General features: G+C 42.7%; 1 protein-coding gene and 1 pseudogene across 1 annotated transcript in view; both read left to right on the top strand.

Moving 5' to 3' along the window:
• The first annotated feature begins 1,022 nt into the window (after positions 1-1,022).
• Positions 1,023-26,219, top strand: part of TRMT5 (tRNA methyltransferase 5) — a 276,752-nt gene continuing 251,555 nt past the window's right edge. Inside the window, exon 1 of the mRNA XM_056547371.1 lies at positions 1,023-1,192. The gene's annotated coding sequence lies outside the window, so the exon portion shown is untranslated. The remainder of the gene's footprint in view (positions 1,193-26,219) is intronic.
• On the top strand, positions 15,018-15,174 carry LOC130296049 (U2 spliceosomal RNA; annotated as a pseudogene).

The following is a 26,219-nucleotide window of genomic DNA, read 5'->3' as shown; positions in this document are numbered from 1 at the left end:
TGTATTTAATGCAGTGTTTCCCAACCAGGGTGCCTCCAGCTGTTGCAAAACTATTACTCCCAGCATGCCCAGACAGCCTTTGGCTGTCCGGGCATGCTGGGAGTTGTAGTTTTGCAATAGCTGGAGGCACCCTGGTTGGGAAACACTGATTTAATGTTTTAATGTATGAAACTATCTGCTGCGCTCTGTATCTAATCCTGTCATGTGCGATACTGTCTGCTGAGCCTGTGTATCTAATTCTGTCATGTGGTATATGAGCCTGTGTATCTAATCCTGTCATGTGCGATACTGCCTGATGAGCCTGTGTATCTAATCCTGTCATGTGCGATACTGTCTGCTGAGCCTGTGTATCTAATCCTGTCATGTGTGATACTGTGAGTTGAGCCTGTGCATCTAATCCTGTCATGTGTGATACTATCTGCTGAGCCTGTGCATCTAAATCTGTCATGTGTGATACTGTCTGCTGAGCCTGTGTATCTAATCCTGTTATGTGTGATACTGTCTGCTGAGCCTGTGTATCTAATCCTGTTATGTGTGATACTGTCTGCTGAGCCTGTGCATCTAATCCTGTCATGTGTGATACTGTCTGATTAGCCTGTTTATCTGACGTTGCGCAGGGGGACGTCACTCGTCATCAGAGAGAGCCAGCGTTGCTGTCGCGCACTACCACTACCGCCGCCGCTGGCATAAATAGGGTTTTGGTAGGTATTCTCTAAATGTAATTTTTTTTGTGCGATATAGGAAAATTCCCCCCACATATATATTGTATCCCTCCAATCCCCTATGCCATTTCTTAAACCCCCCTCCCATCCCCCATGCCATTTCTTAAACCCCTGATCCCTCAGCCCCTGTGCAATCTGGCCCCTCCCCTTTTGTAGCTCCACCCCCACATAGCCACACCCATGACCGGTATTTTTCTGAGGGAAAGGTGGCAACCCTACTTACAGCAGTTTCCCATAGCAACTAATCAGATGACCTGCACTGAGGAAATGAAAGCCCCAATCTGATTGGTTGCTATGGCATCGACTCCATGTTCACCCTGCTCGTACACACCAGGCCTAGTAGGAGTAGAAGGAAAGGATGTTGATTTCCTCAGGACAAACACCTGAAGTCACACAAGTGTCTGTAGATCCAGACCTCATGTGGAGGATTTACCAGAGCACAGAAACTTCCATAGAAAACAACACAAACTGTGAGTGATGTCTATAATATTCTACACAATGGATTGACAAGTGCAAATTAATGAACATTTTAGGCCACATTCGCACAGTGTATTTTGTTTGTTTTTTAAAGCAAAGGGGATTTCACACACAGCATTTTTTTTATTTGTGTTTAGCTTGAAGTCTGTAGGTAGTGTTTCTTGTGTTTTGTGGCAATTTTTTTTCTGCAAAACACATTTTGTTTTATTTTATTTTACCTCCAACTTTCCATTGCCTTCTGTATTTGACTTAAAAAATACTAACTGAAAAAGATTCACCCGCCATGTTTTGAGGCTTAGGCTTAGTCCGCACTGCATGTTAGCAGTCTATCAGAAGTATGTTAGCATCCAGCCAGGATGGCAACATATACAGTAAGGCTATGTTCACATGATGGAATTTTTGCACAGAATTCTGCAGAATTCCGCACTGACATTCTGCAGCAGCAGAGTCCCATTGATTTTAATAGGAGTCTGCTAAATTGTTCACATGGCAGAATTTCCATGGCATCTCTCCGCAGAAAGAATAGAACAGCCGCTACGCCCCCGCCCATAGACTATGACGCCACAAGCTCCCGGCTCCAGCGTTTGGAACAGTTTGTTCCAAATGCTGAGCAGCGGAGTACCCTTTCAATGTGGATTCCGCAAGGAAAAATGGAGACGGCGCATTTCCAAGCGGTCCTAGCACCGGCATATTCTGCCAGCGGGAATGTCCACATTGAAATTTTTAGTGCGGACATTCCACTGTGTGAACAAAGCCTAACATAGTGCAGCAAATGCATTCAGGTCAATGACCCAAACACGTTCACCTAGCGACTTTGTTCAGGATATATGCACTATTGTAAGCAGACTGCGCTTTTGAGTGTTTGCTTTTGTGACAGACTGCTAAATTGCAGTGTGAACCTAGCCTTACTTTGAGTCTCTAGAATCCAATTGAGGGGAGTCTGTAAGATTCCATATAATGAACTATATTTATTTCTAGCGTTACTTTATTTTTGGCTGGTGTCAGGATATTGGTGAAAATAAAGGCACTATCCCATTGCCAAAGACTCGCACCAATACTCGCGTCATCAGGAGGACTGCCTGATTTTCCATCCTAGAAGTCCCATACATGTGAATGGGGGAATCAGAATGGAACATCTTGGGAAAGGGGATTGTGCTTTTCAGTTCACTGTAAAATGCCGCAGCCGAAATGATAGCACTTTAAATTGTGCGAGAAAAGGTAAATTTTTTGCCCATAGCAAGCCGCAACCATTTACAAATAGGTCAATAAAAAATGGAACTCCTCCATCTTTCCTTTATCTTTAATGTATCTTCCCCCAGTGTTTCCAAGAATAACATATTGCCATAAAGAATGTTAGTTATTGCAAAACAGATTTCATCTTACATTCTTAATGTTAACCATAACAATATGTTAGGTTTTACGTACATGTCATCTTGGATTTTTTTTATATTTTTTTTCAAATAAGGATGGACTCCTATTAGGCAATGTTCACATGGTGGAATTTACGCAATTCAGCAGAAATTTTAAATACAGAATTCCCTTGGAATTTAAGCCTCATTCACTTTAATGGGATTACTCTTCGGAATTCCAAAAAATTTATGTCTGGTCTTATATTTTTGCCGAATGCCCATAATGGAATTTCTGCTGTGGAATGCCCGATGTGGAAATTCTGCTGTTTGAATGGCTCTGTGGAATCCCATTGAAAACAATAGGCAGTAAATTACTACAGAATTCTTCCACAGAATGTCACACAGAAATTGCACAGTGGGAACAAAGCCGTAGCCTCCTCCTTAGGAGGAGTTCATTGTGTTCCTACACCTTTTTTTTTGAGGAATTCTGCTGGAATTGCAGCAGAATTTCTATGTTCTTAGAACACAATTCCGCCGAAATTCCTGTCCCATTGATTTCAATGAGATTCCGTCGTGAAATTCTGCAAAATACAAGACTGGTCTTATATTTTTGCGAAAAGTTGAGAGCAGAATTTCCGCAATTGGCAATCTCTTGCCCGCCCCAAAAACTACGCTGTCTGAATGGAACTGTGGAATCCTATTTAAATCCATAGACCATAAATCACTACAGTATTTCTGGCGGAATTCTTCTGCAGACTACCGCACAGAAATTCCACCATGTGAACATACCTTTAGGGTGCATTCACACTATATAATGTCCTCCCGAAGAAATTCCAGGTGGACATTCTATGCACAGCTATGTTCAGTCTGCACTAGGGCCATTCAGACTTGTGTCATCACCATTGACGGCCTTTGGAAATTCCATAGTGTGAATGCGCCCTTACAGAGTGCTGTGGTAATCTTCTGCCATTTGTGTTGGAACTCTGACCTGGGTTTGTGCACTTTCCTGCACCTACTGCTAAGCTGCTATTATGATGTGCTGCTCTCCTTGGACTTTTGTTTTTTGCACAGGAGGAACTGAGCAATGGCTGTGCATGTGCGGCCCACTCCAAACATTCGAGCCTGCATTTTTACTCTGTTCTGGGGATCAGATAAGGTTTCCTAGGGGCCAGACCCCACCAAACTGATGTCTATCTCGTATCCTGTGGACAGGGAATAACTTGCACGAAAGAGAAATCCCCTTAAAGGAAAACTGTCAGCTTTCTACCACCCCCCCACCCTTGCTGGTTAGTGCAGGGAAAGAAAGCTGACAGTTTCCTTTAAATCTTTCATATACCTTATACTCTGATTGTAGGTACATTTTTGACACAATTGACACAGTGCTCAAAATCTTTAGGAAGATTCTTGTATCAGCCACTTGAGGGAGCTTACAGCTTACGTCATGGTTGGACATTCACTGAAAGGGATCCGTAACAATAGGTACTAATTCTAGAGCAGTTTCTCCAGTCTGTGACACGTCCTGTTTTTACACACCTACAGCTTTCATCAGCCAGAGGGTGTCAGAGCATAATGGAAGCTGGAGTGTTACAACCGCTTGAAAGCCACAGGTCAGGAAAGAGTGTTCTAGAGGTTCCAAGGCAATTGTACACGGCCACCTTTCATTCCCTTGTAGAAAAGGTTGAGCATCAATATCCCAGATCAGCATTCATACGTTTTTTTTTTTATCTCTTAAAGGGGTACTTCACTGGCATTCAGAACTAGATGTTCCAAACACTGTTCTTGTGCTACGGGGGTCGACCATGCCCCTCGTGATGTCACAGCCACGCCCCCTCAATGCAAGTCTATGGTAGGGGGCGTGACGACTGTAGACTTGCCATAGACTTGCATTGAGGGACGTTGCTGTGACGTCATGAGGGGCGTGGCCGACCACCGCAGTGCGAAAACAGAGTTCGGAACATTTAGTTCCAAACGCAGGCGAGTGGAGTACCCCTTTAACATGCACTTTCTCTGTTTTATACATAATAGGTTTGTAGACATGCTGGATTTAGCCAAATCTATAAACAACGTCACTATAATTCCCAATTTCTATGAGGAATCCTTACACCTGTATTTTTCTGTTTTTTATATTGGTGGATGCCTCATTTCTTGCTATGACTCTGACCTGACGGCTCAGATCTGTCATGCATTTTTCATGTTATTGCTATGAGCTGGTGATTACTCATGCTTTCTTTTTATATTTTGTTTTATGGCCGCTCTGTGGGGACGGCCTGTCGCAAGGACTTCTGCTGGCTGGAGCATCTGATATCTTCATGTGTTGATGTATTCCAGCAGCTGCTACTGGAATTTATCAACATGGCAGATTCTCAGACATTTAAGCAAATAGTATCTACAGCAGACCCCAAGCCGCACAAAGCAATAATGCGCTGCACTTCCAGATGGGATAGTACTTCTGCTGTCCTACAGACAAGAGCTTATAGGTAGTGATACAGTAAAAGAAGACGGCAGTCTGGGGCCTTAACAACTTTGTCTCCAGGTCAATCCGTCACAGAAAGTTATTTACGGTACTTGCGACATACACGCATATTATCTTGTAAAATTGGAAAGTCCATGGAAAATGAATTGTGGAATGTAAAGCTGTGGGACTGACCAATAAATTTACCATGGATTTTTTGGGGCACTGTGTCAATTGAGACAAATAAGGGGAGATTTATCAAAACCCATGCACATAAAAAGTTGACCAGTTGCCATAGCAACCATAATTTTTTTTCAATAAAAGAAGCAATCCCCACAGTCCTTCTCTCTATTCAACAGGCAGTCGCTTATAGTCTAATTGGTACCCAATGATATTTGCTTGCTAATATTTTCAATAAGTAAAAAAGTACTCGGGGAGTTGACAGCCACCGTCCACAGAATTGCCTCTAGATTGGTAGTCCCTTTCACTCCAAATGTTACCAGGTATACCAAGCAGCAGTTAAAGGGGTTCTCTGCTTTGGACAACCCCTACTTATTAATAGGAACCTGTAATGTTCCACAAAGGGTAAAAACCTTGGGTAGCTGATGAACACTACTGTCTTTAATGCTTTTAAAGGCAGTAGTGCTTTTAAACACACATGATGTTTAGTGTTTTATACAGGGATGGGGAGTCGGTAGATAAGTATTCCGACTCCGACGTTTTTTGTACTTCTGACTCCTCTGTATTAATATGCGAAAGTATTTATAAACACTTACAGTTGAATCCAGGAAGCTGTTCCACCAAGTTCTTCTAAGCTCTTCTAGCAGAGAGAGGTAGTTGGGCAGAAGCTGCTGCCTTCTCCTTTTTGTGTGCTGATCTGCTGCTGAACATAGGGCAGTGGGAGGATCCAGGAAGGGGCATTTATTATAAAACATGATTTCCCTAGTAGAATCCCATAGTCATGTTTAAAGTTTAAGTTAACAATCGGAGTTTACAAGTTTTTACAGCCTTAGCTGAATGGCAGCAGATTTTCCAATGGTTTACAGCTTCAGTCTTTAACTATTGACCCTCCATTCCCTTCACTTATACAAGTGTCTCTAGTCCTGCAAAAAACATATTTCCTTAATCCCTTATCAGTGAGAGGCTAGGTTACCCATGGGTTTCCTGTAACAGCAGAACACAACACTATGGAAAGTATAAGTATTGCCGCTCCTAATTGTGCGTTGCATGCCATATAGTGAAGCACATGAAAAGCATGCTTCTTCACGGTCACTTAATGTGTTCGTTTTGCGGTTACGTGAGGCACTGCATGCATTGGTCTTCATTCTTACAGTAAAGAAGTCATTAATAACTTTTTGTGAATTGGGACATTTAAACTTGCTTTTTTTTTTTTTTTTTATTCCAATCTAGTCTGTGCATTGTTAGCCGACTCCGACTCCAGTTACTCCTCGACTCCGACTCCACAGCAATGGTTTTATATATGATGTGTTAGGTCCCTTTAAGGGCCCAAGCACATGTTAGGAACATGTGAGGTGGAGTTTATAAAATACTTTGCTCACCTATCCCTAGTTAAACAGGAGTTGAGAGAGACCAAGTTGCCTATTCCACGCTGACAGGGTGTCAACTGTTCACTACAATTCCAAAAGGAAGCTTTCCAGAGAAATTTAGTCAAAGGGCCTGATGGCACAGAAAAACAACTGAGCTCGGCATGCCTCAAGGTCCTGGTCTGATTAGCAGTACCGATTTTCAAGTCGGAGATATTCATCTGGATGCACCATCTGGAACAAGCCTCAGTAAATTTAATAATGTTGATATGAGATCCTGTGCAGAACTCTACAAACTACCTTAGTCACACCCCTAGGAAGATCATGCCTTAGTAAGTACAATTCTGGAATTGCGCTAGGATGCCCACAAGTCATTCAAGTCTTAGTCACATCATCAGAGTCAAGGAAGAAGTCTATACTCTAATCAGGGACCAATTCATGTCCTGGAATAGACCTGACTGCTAAGTTCAGAACTCCTAAACAAGAAAATCTTTATTCCAAGCAAAGTTTATTTAGTCACTGATACACTGCAATAAACACCTCTCCTCTTCACACTTGGAGTGCTTTTAGCCTGGGATTTTGTGAAGCAATCTGTTACAGCTCCTAAGTAATACAAGTAAAATTGCGTTGCATCTTTTTCTGGTTTCCCTGAGTCTTGTTATCTGCACGCACCAAAATCACCAGTACGCAATGTACAGGAAGGTGCCTGGAGGGTCCAGCTATTGTACCAACACGAGCAACCCCTCCCAATAACAAAACACTGTGTGCACCTAGGGCTAGGTTACATGGGACTGCTAACCACTCACAAAGTGTCCCCTGCTGGAATCCTCCCAAATCAGTTATCTATGGGACTGCATAGACTTGAAGTGCCAAAGTGCCACCAGAGGAGCAAGGATATGGAAAGCATTTCTCCCACTACCTTTCTAGACAGCTTTTCCTTAAAGCCAATGCTTCACTCCAAACTAGGAGTCCTTAAGGGGTTATCCAGAGTTATAAAAACAGACCTGATTTCCTCCAGCAGATGAACTGGGGCCCATAGTCCAGGGAAACAGCCCCCCCCCCCCCCCCCCCCCCCCCCCACCACCACCACCACCACCACCACCACCACCACCACATGGAATTCTTCAAAGCCCAACTCACAATGTCCAGCATTAGGTACTACGCCACATACAAGCTCTTGATCCAGTATCATGGTATTGTACGCAGCAGCACCAGTATGGTGTCTGAAGACAAGAATTTATTTTTATTGATGTCCCATTACAAGTCTTGGATGGGGTTTGACCATGAGGTGGGATCTAAAGAATGAGAAGGAGGGGTGTTCAAAAGTTTGGCATAGGGCCCAGCACACTCTCTCATAGCAAAGGTAGACGCTAAGCAGTGAATCCAATGATAATATTGGCATTAAAGGAGATATCCTGTGGTGAAAAACGTACCCCCTATCCTAAGGATAGGGGATAAGATTCAGATCGTGAGGGGGTCCGATTGCTGGGGCCCCCCGCGATCTCCGGTACAGGGCCCAGGCAGCCCACGGGAAAGGGGCGTGTTGACCACCACACAAAGTGGCGGCTGACACGTCCCCTCAATACAACTGTATGGCAGAGTCGGAGCGCTCCGGCTCTGCCATAGCGATGTATTTTGGGGGCGTGTCGGCCGACGCTTCGTGCGGTGGTCTACACGCGCTATCTGGCCAGCGAGCCGGGGCCCTGTACAGAGAGATCGCGGTCGGACCCCCCGCAATCTGAAACTTATCCCCCATCCTTAAGATAGGGGATACGATTTTCACCACTGGACTACCCCTTTAAGTAGTTTGCTGCTGTTACATTACCTTGCAAGACAATGAATACACTTGTGCTGGATACATTCTTGCATATTTTAGCCTAAATAATAATGAATAACTTGTATATTATTTATGGATGCAGTCTAGAGAGAAAGTGTCAATCCTTTGTGTGATATACATATATTTGCTTAAAGCATGCATATACTATGGAGGTGTCCTTGAGAGGCACTATTCCTGCTAGGTTTAAGCAATGTATGTTTGTGGTGATTTTCCTTTTTTTTCTACAAAAAAAATTACAGTAACAGATTTGAAAGATAAATCTTTATTCTATCTACCTCTCTGGGACCCACAGAGGGGAATATATCAGAGAAAAGGTTTAGACATCCTGCTATGAACCCTGTCACTATTGTATTCTCTTAATATGGGATCCAGATCCCTAATAATATACTGTGCTTGACAGCTGTGGCTGGTTAGAGGAAAAAGCAATATTTAATTTATAAAGACAAATTTTAGGAGCTTTCCAGCAATAATACATTATCGAGTGGGTAACTTTTTGTATGTTTAGTTCTTACTGTTCTGATAATTGCTCTTTTAAGAAGTGTCGTTTGTTGATCTTAATTTAGTACAGATTTTACATTTGCAGAGTGGATACATGAAACAACATAATATGACTTTTCACATCAGTAAATATCCTGGAGAAATGTAACAGAAACTCAGACTTCCGTGCCAAACTGTGGATAGTCAGCACCGAGCACTTTCTTTGTTTTATATGATTAAAGGGGTACTCCAGTGGAAAACTAATTATTTCAAATCAACTGGTGCAAGAAAGTTAAACAGATTTGTAAATTACTTATTTTTACTTGTAAAAAATGATTTTAGTACTTATCAGCTGCTGTATACTACAGAGGAAGTTGAGTTGTTCTTTTCTGTCTGTCCACGGTGCTCTCTACTGAAATCTCTGTCCATGCCAGGAACTGTCCGGAGCAGGTGAGGTTTGCTCTGGGGATTTGCTCCTACTCTGGAAGTTCCTGACACGGACAGAGGTGCCAGCAGAGAGCACTGTGGTCAGACTGGAAAGAATTACACAGCTTTCTCTGTAGTATACAACAATACTAGAAGGATTAATATTTTTAATGGGTGTATGGGTACGCCCTTGTGTCCTGGTACTTAAGGACGCAGGGCGTATCTGTACACCCTGGCCCCGTTACTGGTGTTTGAAGTGTGCTCACGAGCTGAGCACGCTTCAAATTCGGTGGGACCCAGGGTTAATGCCAGGCATCGCCGATCGGGCCAATGGCCGACCTTAATTCTTAAACTTGTAAAATGCCCTTCATTTCTAAAAACCACTGGAATGTGAAATATATGTTGTAATAAAATGACAAAGGACCCTTCTTGAGGTTCACACAGTGTATGACCTGCACAGAGAATTTGAGAATGGACTGCGCTGACTGAATGTCCATGCAGACATTGCTATCTCCATAGACGGAAATGTATTCCACTTGGATTCCTCGGAAAAAATTAGCAGAATCATTCTTTTAGGGTAATTACAGAGTCTGCACTGTGCAGCGGAATCCCATTGACAGCAATGGGATTTTGCTGTAGCAAAATTTCTAAACAGAATTATGCTCAGACATTCCATAATCAATCTAGCTTACAGGAGTACATTTTTCTAGCTTAAAGGAGTACAATTTTAAAAAAAAAAGAACTGGTGCCAGAAAGTTAAACAGATTTGCAAATTACTTCTATTAAAAAATCTTTACCTTTCCAGTACTTATTAGCTGCTATATACTACAGAGGAAATTATTTTCTTTTTGAATTTCTTTTTTGTCTTGTCCACAGTGCTCTCTGCTGACACCTGATGCCCGTATCAGGAACTTTCCAGAGCAGGAGAAAATCCCCATAGCAAACCTATGCTGCTCTGGACAGTTCCTGATACGGGCATCAGGTGTCAGCAGAGAGCACTGTGGACAAGACCAAAAAGAAATTCAAAAAGAAAATAATTTCCTCTGTAACAAATAGCTGATAATAAGTACTGAAAGGATTAAGATTTTTAAATAGAAGTAATTTACAAATCTGTTTAACTTTTTGGACCCAGTTGATAAAAAAAAAAAAAAAAAAAAAGGTTTTCCACAGGAGTACCCCTTTTAAGGGCTAGAGAATACACAATAATATCAGTGACTATAGGTGATGTCGTCTTTATAGTCTTTCCTTATTTAATTCAGATAGAACATACTGCCATTACTTGTTCTGGCTAAATCTTCTCTCTGCAGAATGTATTTCAAATATTTTTATTGGGTTTTCAAATTTACAACATAGAAAGGTAACAAATAATACTATCAATAGAAATAGATAGAATAAAAAAAAAACAGAATCATAAAAGGTATACTAACTTAGAAAATTGTATCCAGTTCTGACTCAATGTTTCACAGCGTTGGATAATTATTGAACATAAAAGGTTGGTGTTTCACCTAAACTCTCCGAGGAGAAAACATATATGTATATATAGCAGAAGGTGGTGGGACAGCACCGGGGTTCGACCTCTGTGCCTGTGGTTGCCCAGGCAGCCAGCCCAGGATATTTGTACAAGCAGTCCAAAATCACAGCACCAAACAGGTCAAGGATCTTCAAAGAAACTGGGTAGTCTTTATTAACCCCACATCAAGAGCTACTTGCTGAGGGGTTAATAAAGACTACCCAGTTTCTTTGAAGATCCTTGACCTGTCTGGTGCTGTGATTTTGGACTGCTTGTATATGTATATATACATACACATATTCTTCAGCTATTATTGTTAATGTGTTGGTTAATTTTCAATCTTTAGGAACCAAAGTTCGAAGTTCTCTCTGCAGAATGTGACGCCCAGATGGCTCCTCACTATGTCAGTGGATTCTGATCCTCTGACTGCACTGCACTCTTTGAATATAAACCTTCCACACACAATACCCTCTGAATATAAATCCGCCACAAACTATACCCTCTAATACTGTCACACACCGTACCCTCTGAATATAATACTATCACACACTGTACCCTCTGAATATAATACTACCACATACTTTACCCTCTAAATATAGTACTGTCACACACCGCACCCTCTGAATATAATACTACCACACACTGTACCCACTGAATATAATACTACCACATACTGTACCCTCTAAATATAGTACTGTCACACACCGCACCCTCGGAATATAAATCTGCCGCATACTATACCCTCTAATACTGTCACACACTGTACCCTCTGAATATAATACTATCACACACTGTACCCTCTGAATATAATACTACCACATACTGTACCCTCTAAATATAGTACTGTCACCACCGCACCCTCTGAATATAATACTACCACGCACTGTACCCACTGAATATAATACTACCACACACTGTACTGTGGTATGGTCTGTGAGATGCAGGGCAGATTAAATTACCCTAGGGGCAGATGGCATTAACCCCTTGTATTTGTGACGCGAGGGCGTGGTTTATCCTTAATACCACCCGAAGGTTTACCGCTGGATCCTAAGCTAGACACGAGGGGCAATAATGACTCCGATGACAAATTACGGACATCAGTAGCTTTACTGAGTGACAGATGGTACAGTCTATACAGTGTAGCCGGGCCCATGGAGGTGACCAGTGACCTCAGAGACCTTAAGGGCTTGCTGGGACTTGCAGTGGTTTTGGACAATTTAGTGCAGGCCACATAAACTTGACAATAGATGACAGGGACTGACTTAACTTGACTGGAGATAGACTAAGCTGTGACGTTAGCTTACTTTTAGCTTGTGGCTGCAGACTTGACTTGAGGCTCCTATGACTCCAGACACTCTTAGGCTCAACTGCACCTCAGCAAAGACTTAGGAACTAAGAGAGAAGAGACTCATCCCAGGGCTTTTATGGGGAGACTCTGGTGTGGTCCCATTGGTCACCTGGTCACTGATACCTCCTGGGTAACAATCACATGACTACTGGTGATCACATGTTAACCTTTCTTAAAGTTACAACATTCTTCTATACATAACATAGGGGATAATATACAGTTACAGTAGAACAGATGCAGGGGGGCCCAGGGGACAATGCAGGGAGGCAGCCTGGGTAACAACTCCCATACTTGGTCACAACAAACTCCCCCTCTTAAATAGCCATCCTCGGCACCTAGTCCTGGAGGGCGGATGACTGGAAGTTGCCACTGGGACCTAGACTGTAAGTTCATGGGGGTATTACTGTCGAATGTCCTTCACAGGTCTGAATAAAAAGAACTGAGATGAGTCCACGTAGTATTTTTGTGAAAACGTCCATACATGTTACTTTCAATAACAGGACTGTCACGATGCCGGCTGGCAGGTAGTGGATCCTCTGTGCCAGAGAGGGATTGGCGTGGACCGTGCTAGTGGATCGGTTCTAAGTCACTACTGGTTTTCACCAGAGCCCGCCGCAAAGCGGGATGGTCTTGCTGCGGCGGTAGTGACCAGGTCGTATCCACTAGCAACGGCTCAACCTCTCTGACTGCTGAAGATAGGCGCGGTACAAGGGAGTAGACAGAAGCAAGGTCGGACGTAGCAGAAGGTCGGGGCAGGCAGCAAGGATCGTAGTCGGGGGCAACGGCAGGAGGTCTGGAACACAGGCTAGGAACACACAAGGAAACGCTTTCACTGGCACAATGGCAACAAGATCCGGCGAGGGAGTGAAGGGGAAGTGAGGTATAAATAGGGAGTGCACAGGTGAACACACTAATTGGAACCACTGCGCCAATCAGCGGCGCAGTGGCCCTTTAAATCGCAGAGACCCGGCGCGCGCGCGCCCTAGGGAGCGGGGCCGCGCGCGCCGGGACAGGACAGACGGAGAGCGAGTCAGGTACGGGAGCCGGGATGCGCATCGCGAGCGGGCGCCACCCGCATCGCGAATCGCATCCCGGCTGGAGACGGTATCGCAGCGCACCGGGTCAGTGGAGCTGCCCGGAGCGCTGCGGTAGCGAGAGAGAAGCGAGCGCTCCGGGGAGGAGCGGGGACCCGGAGCGCTCGGCGTAACAAGGACATAAACATGTGGTATTCATTACCCTTTCATAACTAAATTTTTTTATCACATTTAGTATACTTGAGTCGGATCAGGCTGCCTGAGGCTCTCTACCTGATGCCTTAGCTACTGGAGCCCCTCGGCACTAACCACTTCTCCCCAGAACTCTATACGTGGTTTTTATTTAACATACCAGTGTTACCTTTATATGCAGCAACTCTGTCACTCTGCGTGCTTTATTTATATTTTCAGGGGAACCCTCTGGCCAGGAGAGTACACTGTACACATGGACAGGAAAAATGTTAGACAGGGGAATTATGGACTGGAAATGTTACTTACAGTCCTAACTAGGTATTTGACTAGCTTATATAATACATTTGTGTAAACTGACTGAATAAGACTGTTATACTGACAACTTTGTACACAGCACTACCATTATTCCTTATACCTAGCTGGTAGTTATCGTGGCTGTGAGGTAGGGGCTACGCTTCTCCTGATTTCGTCAGGACACCTACTATATAAATTACCATGAACAAAAGACACTGTACACTTAAACATTTTTGTACAAACACATTATATACATTTTATTACAGACAGACTTACCTGGCAGTGCTTCTTCTCTCCGGCGGCCAGACGAGTGACGTCACTGATGTCCTCCTGCGCGGATCTGCGGAGGAACATCACTTGCGCAATGTCCCTCATCAGACCCGGGCCGGTAGCCAGCGCAACTGGCGGAGCCGCGGAGGTAATGGAGTGCTGTCGGACGGGAGTGCAGCTGCAGGGGGGCACCCGGGTCACTACGCCACTGACACAGTGGCGCGGACACAGCCGGGCACAGCAGAAGACGGGGGGGGGGATGCTGAGTGGAAAGGTGTCACCCCTGCTGAAGACGGGGGGTGTTGTGGCGTGGTGGTGCAAACAAGTGCAGCTAGAGAACGAGGGTGGGGGGGTTGCTGACCGACATGGTGTCACCCAGTGCTGCCCAAACCCCCCGGTCACTACACCACTGTCAATTCAGGACCGTTGCAAAAAGTTAACCAGTTGATGCCATACAGAAAAAAAGCTACACAATTTTAGAAAAAGCTTCTAAAGAAAGTTGCAATGAAAGTTCTCTAAACAGCAACTGAGACTAGTATTAGCTCATGTTGCATTATAGAGGGATTTTATATTTCTGTATTTCAAGAGCCACATTCTTAGTAGTGGATACTCCATTGGTTTTCTATGGGCGCTTCTTTCATGCATCATAGTTGTCACATCTGAGCAGTAGAAAAAAACATTTTACTAGTGCTCATGCAAAGTATGGAGTCACATAACACAGGCTCTTTTGGGTGCCATATGTATGGATATATTCTTTCCAAAAAGCAATGCTGCTTAGGAATAGATTGATAAAGCTAAAATTGAAAGCTTGGTGGTACATTAGAGGTCTCTTGGACCTGCAGTGACAGCTGCATTATAACTTCATACAAAATAGAGCTGTATTAATATTTTTAAACACTATGGCTAAAATACATATTTTACTACAGTGGTGTGACGTATGAAAAAATCTGCAGTAAATTGAAGTAGCAGTAATGTGGATGGGATTTGCAGAAATCCCGTCTACATACTGTGTAAAAAAAAATAATAATAATCTGCAGTGTATCTGCACATAAATTGACCTGCAGTGAAGATATAGAATCTGCAACATTGCTTCTCGGTCTTTTGGCTAAGATCAAGTGTAGTATCTGTTCTTATCAGTTTGACTGGTGGGGATGGGTGATGCATGGAGGGGACAGGTGTACCAGGGCGTTCCGGGGATGGTTCTGAGGAATCAGCTCGACGGCTGCCCTGATGTGACCTGTTCCCTCTGGGTCTCGCCAAGAGGCTGGGAGGGTCTAGAGCCGAGATACTTTAGTGCCTCGGGGAGTGGTGACCCGAGGTGCCAAAACTCACTGGGTGTATTGGCTTACTCAGTTGAAGGACTGTCACCATGAACTCTTGAGCCTTGTGGCACTCACCTTTTGATCCACGGCCTTCTTGCTAGGATCAGAGAAATTTTTATAGATTCGTCCGGATGTCCGGACAGTATATCTGCACACATTCACTTATTTATTTTCGTCACTGTGTCACTTTTTGCGTGTTGTGTGTCCACAGGATTGTTAGGGTGCAGTAGCCCTTCTGGGTATCCCTCCTAGCAGTCGAGGGTAGGTGTGTGTGGCCATTAGGTTCCACACTTCCCTGCAAAAACCCCGGGTACTCCTGCATGGGCAGGGTACCAACAGTTTATGGCTCTGCGGGCAGATACCTTTTGCTAACGCAGGGTCCCTTAGTAGCTTCGGCGAAAAGGGACATGGAACCTCACAGGTACCTTTTGGTCTGGAGGCGAAGGGTAGGTTTGTTGGGGGGCCTCTCTCCTGTAGGAGAAGAACTTGCGATAGACCGCATCCTTTTGTGCATGTGTTTTTTTTTTTGTTTTTGTTTTTTTTAGTGTAACACATTTTGCACTTTTTCTTGCACTTGAGTGATTGGAGAGCACGTTCCTCGGCACTTGGGTGATTTAAGAGCATGTTCCTCGGCTCTTAGAAAAATAGAATCTGCAACATGTCAATTTTTGCTTCAAATGCAGTGTGGATTTATTGCAGAAAGTTAAAATCCACAATAAATCTGGAAGTGATGCAGGCTTGCAGTTAAAATAATCCACAGCAACTGGGAATTTCAAATATATTAACAAAAGAAAAGAAAAAAAACATCAACATAATCAGCCCAAAATCCACACCAGAGAATCCACACGTATCCGTGCCAAAATGTGCGTGATTTGGTGAGGATTTGCTGCTGCAGATTTTAGTGCAGTCATGTTGCAAATTTTGTGCTGTGGAAAATACAAACTATGCAAATTTATGCACTGAATTTTCCACAGAAATCAACCCCTACAATTCAAAGTCCCATTAATTAAAGGGCTTTTCTGGGTGATTCCGCCCAAAAAAAATTAACATCTTTATTCTTTTGTGTGCACTGAGCAGCAAAATTCTATTGAGATCAATGGGATTCTGCTGCAAGCAAATTCTGCTCAAAATTTATTCTGAGTGAAATATCAATAGTGTACATGGGCCCTAATACATGTATTACAACTAGAGATGAGCGAACTTACAGTAAATTTGATTCGTCATAATCTAGTTCAGTTTTCAGGTGCTCCGGTGGGCTGGAAAAGGTGGATACAGTCCTAGGAAAGAGTCTCCTAGGACTGTATCCACCTTTTCCAGCTCACGGGAGCACCTGAAAGCTGAACTAATTTATGCAGGATAAGTCATCAACTGCCGAGCCGAGAAGTTCGTGACGAATCGAATTTACTGTAAGTTCGCTCATCTCTAATTACAACCTCTTAGGTCACACTGTGGGTTTAGGTGAAATCTTCATGAAGTATTTTAAAGGACATCTGCAGCGTTAAACACTTATCCCCTATCCTCAAGATAGGGGATAAGTGTTTGATCGCGGGTGGTCCGAACGCTGGGGCCCCCGGCGATCTCCTGTATGGGGCCGCGGCTCTCCCGTGCAGGGGGCGTGCCAGCCACAGCATGACGTTGCGGCCGGCATGCCTCCTCCATACATCTCTATGGGAGAGGCGGGGAGGCAGCATTCCTGCCTCCCCGCATCCCCCATAGAACTGTATGGGGACGGGGAAGAGACAGGGCGTCACCGTCAACCTCTAGGTCATGAGCTAATGGCAGCGCCCCATTAGGGCGATCGAGGGGGGGTCCCAGCTTAGGGGATAAGTGTCATACCGCGGCAGTTGTCCTTTAATTCTTTTTTTTTTTTTCCTGCAATATTTTGTTTGCTAGAAAACCGTAAAATAGAAATGTTTGCTGATTAGTGAATTAGTGAATATGGAGTTGCATATCTTTTAGTTCCACATTGTGTTTTCATCTGTTATTAACTATATGATACAATATGTCACATCTTCAGAGCTCGATTAACAAGTCATACTGAAGGTTTTCTCTATACCAGCTGAAGGCTGTCCTGGCATGATGGGAGTTGTAGTTTTGCAACTGCTGAAGAGTCATAGGTTGGGTAATGCCCAGTAAGTTATAATCACTACAAACATCTCCAGATTCTATTGGCATTCTTGTACATCTGACTGGTTTCTATCAACCATCATAGATTAAAGTGAAAAAAACAAGTCAAATATTAACCAGGAAATGTTCATAGGGACCTGGGCTTTCTCAGCCGGTTAGTAGGAGAACAATAATATGAGACAGCCAGAAGGAAGTCTTGGGCGGTTCACCTTATCTGTAATAATGGTAATTGTTTGAAAAAAGGCAGATGAGTGCACGGTAGTGGACACTATTCCTAACTACAAGGAAGATGATGGTGGTAGTAGTTCCTGCCATTTATAGAGCATCAGGCAGATCTACTTGACATCTCGCTCTGTAGTTGTAGGGTTTAGCCGCAGTTAAATTTATAGAGCTCTTATTCAGAAGTTATTAACATCAAGAGGTCTGGGTCACTGTGACCTCCTTAGAAAAACAACTGGAAGAAGTCAAACGTCTAGTAATAAAATTGACCAAAATGTTATTTATATAACCTAATATTTGAAATAACTTAAAAAGCCCAAATGATAATTTAGATCTAGTAAAATTTCCTCTATGCAAAGTCTATACATTAGAAGCTTTATGATTGCCTAATCTGGTATTTTCTTAAGGTCTATTCACATGTACAGTATCCTGCACATATTTGATGCACAGGATTTGAAGCTGTGTTCAGTCATTTAGTGTACATTAACCCCTTAAGGACTCAGCCCATTTTGGCCTTAAGGACTCAGACAATAAAATTTTTACGTTTTCATTTTTTCCTCCTCGCCTTCTAAAAATCATAACTCTTTTATATTTTCATCCACAGACTAGTATGAGGGCTTGTTTTTTGCGCGACCAGTTGTCCTTTGTAATGATATAACTCATTATATCATAAAATGTATGGCGCAACCAAAAAACACTATTTTTGTGGGGAAATTAAAAAGAAAAACGCAATTTTGCTAATTTTGGAAGGTTTCGTTTTCACGCCGTACAATTTCTGGTAAAAATGACGTGTGTTCTTTATTCTGAGGGTCAATACAATTAAAATGATATCCATTATTACATACTTTTCTATTATTGTTGTGCTTGAAAAAAATCACAAACTTTTTAACCAAATTAGTACGTTTATAATCCCTTTATTTTGATGACCTCTAACTTTTTTATTTTTCCATATAAGCGGCGGTATGGGGGCTCATTTTTTGCGCCATGATCTGTACTTTTTTTTTTTATACCACATTTGCATATAAAAAACTTTTAATACATTTTTTATAATTTTTTTTAATAAAATGTATTAAAAAGTAGCAATTTTGGACTTTTTTTTTTTTTCGTTCACGCCGTTAACTGTACGGGATCATTAACATTTTATTTTAATAGTTCGGACATTTACGCACGCAGCGATACCAAATATGTCTATAAAATTTCTTTTTTACGCTTTTTGGGGGTAAAATAGGAAAAAACAGACATTTTACTTTTTTATTGGGGGAGGGGATTTTTCACTTTTTTTTTTACTTTTACATTTTTTAACATTTTGTTTTACACTTGAATAGTCCTCATAGGGGACTATTCATAGCAATACCATGATTGCTAATACAGATCTGTTCTATGTATAGGACATAGAACAGATCAGTGTTTTCGGTGATCTTCTGCTCTGGTCTGCTCGATCTCAGACCAGAGCAGGAGACGCCGGGAGCCGGAAGGAGGAAGGTGAGGGGACCTCCGTGCGGCGTTCTGAATGATCGGATCCCCGCAGCAGCGCTGCGGGCGATCCGATCATTCATTCAAATCGTGCACTGCCGCAGATGCCGGGATCTGTATTGATCCCGGCACCTGAGGGGTTAATGGCGGACGCCCGCGAGATCGCGGGCGTCGGCCATTGCCGGCGGGTCCCTGGCTGCAATCAGCAGCCGGGGTCAGCCGCGCATGACACGGGCATCGCTCCGATGCCCGCAGTTATGCACAGGACTTAAATGTACGTCCTGGTGTGTTAAGGGGTTAAAATCTGCATCATTAAATCCTGCACATCAAATATGCACAGGATACTGCACATGTGAATACTCCCTAAGGGTAGGGTCACACCTGCTGTATTTTGCTGCTACATATTTTCCTATCCGTTGAAGTAAATGGGTAGAAAAGAATGCAGCTTATTTTGCTACCCATTGACTTTAATGGGTAGGAAAATATGTAGCAAAGACGCCATGTGTGACCCTACCCTAAAAGTTATTTAATTGCCAATTTATATAATCCTTTTTATTCTTTTTACAAGCTCTTTATTGTGATTTATTTATTTGGATCCTTAACCCCTTAAGGACCCGGGGTTTTTCCGTCTTTGCTTTTTTGTTTTTTCCTCCTTACCTTTAAAAAAATCATAACTCTTGCAATTTTGCACCTAAAAATCCATATGATGGCTTATTGTTTGCGACACCAATTCTACTTTGTAATGACATCAGTCATTTTACCCAAAAATGTATGGCGAAATGGAAAAAAAAATCATTGTGGGACAAAATAGAAAAAAAAAAACACAATTTTGTAAATTTGGGGGCTTCCGTTTCAACGCAGTACATTTTTCGGTAAACATGATGCCTTCTCTTTATTCTGTATGTCCATACGATTAAAATATAGGTTTGATTTTGTTGTGCTTCTGGAAAAAATCATAACTACAGGAAAATTAATACGTTTAAAATTGTCATCTTCTGACCCCTATAACTTTTTTATTTTTCCGGGTATGGGGTGGTATGAGGGCTAATTTTTTTTGCATCATGATCTGACGCATTGCATTGATAGGACTTATTGATCGCTTCTATTCATTTTTTCATGATATAAAAAGTGACCAAAAATGCACTATTTTGGAAATTTTTTTCGCGTACGCCATTGACCGTGCGTTTTAATTAATGATATATTTTTATAATTCGGACATTTCTGCAGGCGGCAATACCACATATGTTTTTATTTTTATTTACACAGTTTTCTTTTTTAAATGGGAAAAGGGGGGTGATTCAAACTTTTACAAGGGAAGGGGTTAAATGATCTTCACTTTTTTTTTTTTTTTTTTCAAGCTCCCATAGGGGGCTAGAACACTGCACACACTGATCTTTTACATTGATCAATGGTTTCTCATAGGAAACCACTGATCGATGATTCTGCCACTTGACTGTTCATGCCTGGATCTCGGGCACTGAGCAGTCCTTCGGCGATCGGACAGCATGGAGGCAGGTAGGGACCCTCCAGCGATTTTGCCGCGGCGATCCCGAACAGCTCCCTGAGCTAAGCGGCATTGTTTTACTTTCACTTTAGACGCAGCGTTCAATTTTGAAAGCCGCGTCTAAAGGGTTAATAGCGCGCGACACCGCGATCAGTGCTGCGCGCTATTAGCCACGGTTCCCGGTCGTTGTTGGAGGCCGGGCCCGACCCGCTATGACGGGGGGCCACGTCGTGGCCCCGCGTTATAGAACGGGAGCGGACTCATGACGTACTGGCTCATCATGGGTCCTTAAGGGGTTAAAGGGGTACTCCACCCCTAGATATTTTATAAGATGTCTGATGACGGGGGTTCTGCTGCTGGGAACCCATGCGATCTCTCCTGCAGCACCCCCTGTCATCTGGTGCATGGAGCGAGCTTCGCTCCGTGACTGATGATTGGTGATGCAGGGGTCGGAGGATATTGACATCACGGCCCCACCTCCTCATGAAGTCATGCCCCGTCCCTTAATGCAAGTCTATGGGAGGGGGTGTGGTGGCTCTTTTGGAAGGGGGATAAGATGTCTAGGGGCGGAGTACCCTTTTAAGGGTACATCATTGAAAATACTCATGCCTCGTAACTTAAAATGCCAGTGCAAACTGGACTACCCATTCAAAATAGCAAATCAGATAATCAGGCAAAATAGTTAATCAGTCTAAATAGCTGTATTTAGTTCACACAATGCTGTTTTGATGCACCTTTTGCATGTTGTGTTAGTATAAGGCTTTGTTTACAAGCAAGGGAGTGATCTAAAATAAAGAGCTACATGAGCAATTATATAAAACTAAGGCTTGGTTAAAATGTTAGACTTCTATTTTGCATAGTATGCTGCATCAAAATTTTCCCCTAAAAGGATATTTTTGAAGAAATTCAACACTAAGATAACACTTCCTAGATCTGAACGAATTAAATAATCGTATGAAATACTTCCGTCTTTACATAGTTGAATGTGCTGACAACAAGATCACACAAAATTAGTCAATGGAAATCAAATGTATCAACCCATGGAGGTCTGGATATGGAGTCACACTCAAATCAAAGTGGAAAACCGCACTACAGGCTGATCCAACTTTGATGTAATGTCTTTAAAACAAGTCACAATGATGCTCAGTGGTGTGTGTGGCCTCCACGTGCCCATATGACCTCCCTACAACGCCTGGACATGCTCCTGAAGAGGTGGTGGATGGTCTCCTGAGGGATGTCCTCCCAGACCTGGACTAAAGCATCCGCCAACTCCTGGACAGTCTGTGGTGCAACGTGGCATTGGTGGATGGAGCAAGATGATGTCCCAGATGTGCTCAATCGGATTTAGGTCTGGGGAACGGGCGGGCCAGTCCATAACATAAATGCCTTCCTCTTGCAGGAACTGCTGACACATTCCAGCCACATGAGGTCTAGCATTGTCTTGCATCAGGAGGAACCCAGTGCCAACCGCATTAGCATATTGTTTTACAGGTTGTCTGAGCATCTCATTTTGGTACCTAATGGCAGGCTACCTCTGGCAAGCACATGGAGGGCTGTGTGGCCCCCTAAAGAAATGCCAACCCACGCCATTACTGACCCATCGCTAAACTGGTCATGCTGGAGGATGTTGCATGGAGCAGAACGTTCTCCACAGTGTCTCCAGACTCTGTCACGTCTGTCACATGTGCTCAGTGTGAACCTGCTTTCATCTGTGAAAAGCACAGAGTGCCAGTGGCAAATTTGCCAATCTTGGTGTTCTCTGGCAAATGCCAAACATCCTGCATGGTGTTGGGCTGTAAGCACAACCCCCACTTGTGGACGTCTGGCCCTCATGGAGTCTGTTTCTGACCGTTTGAGTGGACACATGCACATTTGTGGCCTGCTGGAGGTCATTTTGCAGGGCTCTGGCAGTGGTCCTCCTTGCACAAAGGCAGAGATAGCGGTCCTGGTCCTGGGTTGTTGCCCTACTACGTCCTCCTTGACGTCTCCTGATGTACTTGGGGGTGTCTTGCTAATTGCCTATAATTTCCACCTGTTGTCTGTTCCATTTGCACAACAGCATGTGAAATTGATTGTCAATCAGTGTTGCTTCCTGAGTGGACAGTGTGATTTCACAGAAGTGTGACTGACTTGGAGTTACATTGTGTTGTTTAGGCGTTCCCTTTATTTTTGGAGCGGTGTATATTGAGTATACTTTAATTCATTTTAAGATCCCAAACCCCATATAATGTATCAAACTAAATCTTTTATTTTCCCTGTTTAGATCTCAGTATTTTCCACCCCCCAAAAAGTCACTGATGAACCCCTTAAGGACCAAGCCAATTTTATTTTAGCATTTTTGTTTTTTCCTTCTCGCCTTCTAAAAATCACAACTTTTATATTTTCATCCACAGACGATTGAGGGCTTGTTTTGTGCGCGACCAGTTGTCCTTTGTAATGACATCACAAATTTTACCATAAAATGTATGGCGCAACCAAAAAACATACCATTTGTGTGGCGAAATTGAAAAGAAAACCGCAACTTTACAAATTTTGGCAGGTTTAGTTTTCACGCTGTACAATTTACAATTATTCTGTGGGTCAAAACGATTAAAATTATATATATATATATATATATATATATATATATATATATTTATTTTTTTTTTATTTTTTTAAGGGGTACAATAATAGAAAACTTTTCAACCAAATTAGTACGTCTAAAATCCCTCTATTTTGATGACCTATAACTCTTTCATTTTTCCGTATAAGTGGCGGTATGAGAGCTCAATTTTTGCGCCGTGATCTGTACTTTTTTATACCACATTTGCTTGTATAAAACTTTTAATACATTTTTAATAAAAAAAATTTGGGGAATAAAATGTGACAAAAAAACTGCAATTTTGGAATTTTTTTTACGTTTACGACGTTCACCATACGGGCATAATTAACATTATATTTTGATAGTTCGGACATTTATGTACGCGGTGATACCAAATATGTTTATAAATGTATTAATTTTTTTTACGCTTTTGGGGGGGGAAATGGGGGGGGGAAAGGGATGTTTTACATTTTTATTGGAGGGAGGGGATTCTTCAAATTTTTTTTTTCCTTACACATTTTATGTCCCCATAGGGGACTATTTATAGCAATCACTTGATTGCAGATACTGAACAGTGCTATGCATAGGACATAGCACTGATCAGTGTTATCGGTGATCTTCTGCTCTGGTCTGCTCGATCTCAGACCCCTGGAGATGGACGGAGGAAGGTGAGGGGACCTCGTCCGCCATTAAGGATGATCGGATCCCCGCGGCAGCGCTGCTGGCGATTCGATCATCCATTTTAATTGCAGCACTGCTGCAGATGCCGTGAAGTGTATTGATCACGGCATCTGAGGGGTTAATGGCAGACAATGGCGCGATTGCTGACATCCGCCATTACCGGCCGTGAATGATGCGAGCACAGGTCCGGTGCTCACGGTCATCATGGAGCGTAAATGTACGTCATGGTGCGTTAGGTGCAACGGCACCATGACATTTACGTCCACTGTCATTAAGGGGTTAAAACAATCAATGCAAAAATGTTATCCCGTTTAGAAGGTGGAATGATAGACTTTAATCCACACACACAAATTTTGCTGGGAAATTGTTTAGAAAAAAAAAGTCCAGTAAAGTTGCAATACTCTAAATAGGCTGACATTTTTATTTTTTAAAACATTCTTAGTACTGCTTTGGTCTTGTCAAAACTATGCCTGTCATGGGAGATTGCAGTTCCTAAATGGGTACTGCCTTTTGCAAAAAAAAAAAAATTACATAATGTAGATGATAACAGACGTTGGAGGCCTGGGCACAGACATGGTAAATGAAATTAAAATAATGTGAATAAATGTAAGGTTGTGCACTTGGGCCATAAGAACAAAGGGGGAGATTTAGCAAAACTTGTCTAGAGGAAAAGTTGCTGAGTTGCCCATAGCAACCAACCAGAACGCTTCTTTCATTTTAAGCGGACTTTTCAAAAATAAAAGAAGCAATCTGGTTGCTATGGGCAACTCTGCAACTTTTTCCTCTAGACAGGTTTGATGAATCTCTTAAAGGGGTACTCCGCCCCTAGACATCTTATCCCCTATCCAAAGGATAGGGGATAAGATGTCAGATTGCTGCGGTCCCGCTGCTGGGCAACCCTGGGATCCCCGCTGCAGCACCCCGCTCTCATTACAGCACAGAGCGAGTTCGCTCTGCACGTAATGATGGGCAGTACAGGGGTCAGAGCATTGTTACATCACTGCTCTGCCCCTCGTGACGTCACGGCCTGCCCCTTTCAATACAAGTCTATGGGAGGGGGCGCGGAGGTCGTCACGCCCCCTCCCATAGACTTTCATTAAGGGGACGGGCCGTGATGGCACGAGGGGCGGAGCCATGACGTCATGCTGCTCTGTCCCCCGTATCGCCCGTCATTACGCACAGAGCGAACTCGCTCTGTGCTGTAATGAGAGCGGGGTGCTGCAGCGGGGATCCCCGGGCTCCCCAGCAGCGGGACCGCAGCGATCTGACATCTTATCCCCTATCCTTTGGATAGGGGATAAGATGTCTAGGGGGCGGAGTACCCATTTAAGGAAAGGTTATAACTAGATGGAAGAACTTTTGATTGATTTTTCTTATGCTATAGACTTTCCAGAGTCTCTAGGATTTGGCTTGACAAAGATAAGTCAATTGGGCTGTTATTTCTGAATATACTTATTTTTCAGATTTTACAACACATAAATAATCTGATGATAAAGAATACTAGACAATGTCTTAGGAACATGTGGCATCAGACTTGAAGACTTCATGACTGAAGCCACAAAGGTTAAAATGACAACAATATATCAGCTTTGTTTTCTTTACTGTGACCGTGTTCAAAGCTGCTCTTGGAATTGGTCCTGTCATCCTTTGACCCAACAAAGACAACATAATGACCGACAACTGTTACTAAAGGATAATACATGAGATGTGAAAGGCTTGAATGTCTTCTGAACCAGTTTTGTTTCATGCTGGGTTGTCTTCTCTTGTTGTGTCCTAGTACGTCTGTATAAACACATAGAAACTCAGTGCAGCCAAATTCTTTACTATTAGTATTACAAATTAGTGGTAGAAGGTAAACATTCATACTTTATCACAATTGTTTAATTTTATTATTCTATACTATTATTATTTATTATTATTCTATACTAGGAGAAAGCATAATGACAAAATAGTATAGTCTACCAGAGCCTGTACAGACACTTACAATTTCTCTGTTACAATCTGTTTTTTTTAATACAATGTAAATCAATAGCAAGCAGATTCTGCTATATAACATACAGTTACATTTGTTTCTAGCATCCACGGTCATATACATTTTATTACACTTAAAAATGAATATATATATATCTCAAATGTAAACAAAAACGCAATGTGAACCTAGTTTTACCAATGTAGTGTGAATTTGTCATCTAGTGTGCACTAATATCAAGATAACTTAGAGGCTGCAGAAAAGACTTTAGACCCTTTCACTTTTTTGCATTTATTGTAAAAATAAATAAATAAATATAAAAGAGCTTATGAAAGACATGCAGTGGTAAGGAAGAAAAAGACCCTTTTCAAAGGGCGCTGCTGTTGTCCTGGTGAGATGAAGATGAAAAGT

The sequence above is a fragment of the Hyla sarda genome, chromosome 11 (genome assembly GCF_029499605.1).
Source record: "Hyla sarda isolate aHylSar1 chromosome 11, aHylSar1.hap1, whole genome shotgun sequence".
Lineage (NCBI taxonomy): Eukaryota > Metazoa > Chordata > Amphibia > Anura > Hylidae > Hyla > Hyla sarda.
This window is presented reverse-complemented; position numbering and strand designations above follow the sequence as displayed.